The sequence below is a fragment of the Hevea brasiliensis genome, chromosome 16 (assembly GCF_030052815.1).
Source record: "Hevea brasiliensis isolate MT/VB/25A 57/8 chromosome 16, ASM3005281v1, whole genome shotgun sequence".
NCBI classification, from domain to species: domain Eukaryota; kingdom Viridiplantae; phylum Streptophyta; class Magnoliopsida; order Malpighiales; family Euphorbiaceae; genus Hevea; species Hevea brasiliensis.
Window position 1 is genome coordinate 55,181 of NC_079508.1, and position 2,265 is coordinate 57,445.

General features: G+C 37.7%; 1 non-coding gene across 1 annotated transcript; it reads right to left on the reverse strand.

Annotated features, from left to right (window-relative positions):
- Positions 1 to 1,768: 1,768 nt before the first annotated feature.
- Positions 1,769 to 1,875, reverse strand: LOC131175123 (small nucleolar RNA R71). The gene has a single exon (XR_009145284.1). It is a non-coding gene; the product is annotated as a small nucleolar RNA R71 (small nucleolar RNA).
- Positions 1,876 to 2,265: the final 390 nt, after the last annotated feature.

A 2,265-nucleotide genomic window follows, 5' to 3' on the forward strand; every position in this document is an offset into this window, starting at 1 on the left:
ACGGCCCTACATTACAGAACTCCTGTAGTGACACACGGGCCGTGTACTATGCTATAGACAGTTTTATAACTCAAATTCTTCACCTGTTTCTGATTCAAATGAGAGTCCTAAAGCCTTTTGGACTCAAAATGGCCTAACTCTAGAGCAACCAATCTAAATAGAAAAGAAAACATCAGGAAAAAGAGGAGAAAGGGGGATTGTTGTCGGGATTGCTGCTGAAGGCTGCTATTATCGAGCTCTACATCAATACCAAAAGAAGATTTCCAGCTGAAGCTCCACAAGATCAAAGCTACAAACTCTTTTTGGTTCCTCCATTTCATCTCTCTAGACAGATTTTTATTATTTTATTTCTTCTGCAAAAATTTCTTTTTATTGTTTCTACCTTTTATCATGATGTTTGCTGAACTCACCATGAGTGAGTGGTTTTCTTATTCTGGATTTGGGAGAGTAGCTCTTGTAATTATTATTATGGATGAACACTAAGTTTTTATTTATTGAATTTGAGATTTGTTTCTTGATTTAATTTCTTGTGATCTTAATGCATGCTCTGTGCTGGTACCCACTTAGCCATGATTGCAGATGTTAATTAAAGGAGTGAAAGGTGAAGATTAACATTAGAAAATCAAGATCTTGAACCTAGGAAGTCTGACCTAGACATAGGCTGATACCTTTGTGGAACTTCAAAATTGGTCAAAAATCCTAAAGAATTTTAATTAATTTAATCACCACGAAAGTAGGGTTTGAGTTAATTAGAATACACCCTAGATGCCTTGAGAGAGAATTTAGGATAGCTTAGGATTAATTTCCATCAAGGAAAACGACCCTCAATCTAGTAAATAAACTAGATAACATCCCTAGTAAGATTCAAGTGTGAAATCTTAATTCCAGAATTGTTCCAAAATAGATTACTTCAGTTTAAGTTTACCATTTTAGTGTTTTAAGTCAACAAACTTCATTCCCTAAGTATTCGATAGCCTAGACAGTCAAAATTTTTATGTAGATTGATACTTGCTAAACAAAATTCCTCATGGGAACAATACTCTACTTATCATTTTATTACTTGTTAGCGATCTGTGCACTTGCGGTGGTTGCAAAATAGCAAAACAAGTTTTTAGCGCCGTTGCCGGGGAGTTTTGGTTTTAGTAATATCAAACGATAGGCAATTTAGCTGATTTAGGCAATTATATTTATTATTTAATCTTATTTTACTAGTTGTATTTCTTTTTTTTTTTCTTCTCTTAGGTACCCGATCTGGTATATGACCATAACAAAGCCAGAAGAAATTTTGGACTGTGATCCGGAGATAGATAGAACTCTGAAAGCTATCAGGAAAGAAAGGAAACATCAAGAGCACGGCCAAGGAGATCCTGAAATCCCAACCATGGTCGATAATAATGATAGACTAAGACTCTTAAGAGATTATGGAGCTCCATCTGTCCAAGGATTTTAGCCCAGTGTCACTAGACCCACAGTGGAAGCCAACAACTTTGAATTAAAACCAGCATGGCTCCAAATGATCCAACAAACCTAGTTTGCAGGTTCACCCACAGAAGACCCGTACTATCACCTCCAGTGCTTTCTTGCCCTATGTGACACATTCAAGATGAATGGAGTGTCTAATCAAGCAATAAGACTCAGAGCATTCCCATTCTCCCACTGGGACAGAGCAAGGAAATGGTTACTTTCTCAACCGGCCAGAACGTTCACCACTTGGGAGAACCTCTCTCAAGCTTTTCTAGCAAGGTATTGTCCACCTGGAAAGACTGTAAAACTGAGGCTAGAACTCAACACCTTCAAACAAAAGGAGGGAGAATCACTCTATGACGCATGGGAAAGATATAAAGACTTACAGAGGGAATGTCCACACCATGGCATAGAAGATTGGCTATTAGTGCAAAATTTCTATAATGGATTACTATCTTCTACAAGGAGCACAGTTGATTCAGTTGCAGAGGGTGATCTAATGGAGAAAACAGTGCCACAAGCACTTGCACTTCTAGAAAGGGTTGCATACCATAATTATGAGTGGTCAAATGAAAGAGGAAATGCAAGAAGAACTACAGGGGTCCTGGAAGTAGACGCCCTAAGCATGATAAATGCTCAGTTTGATCAGCTCACAAAGAAACTTGAAAGAATGCAAGCCAATGCAATTGGTACAAACAATCAACATGAGGACAGCTATGAAGGAGGATATATGAGTTCAGAATACAGCAATTTAAATGAACCCACAGAACAGATGAACTATGTGAATAATGGAGGAAACTT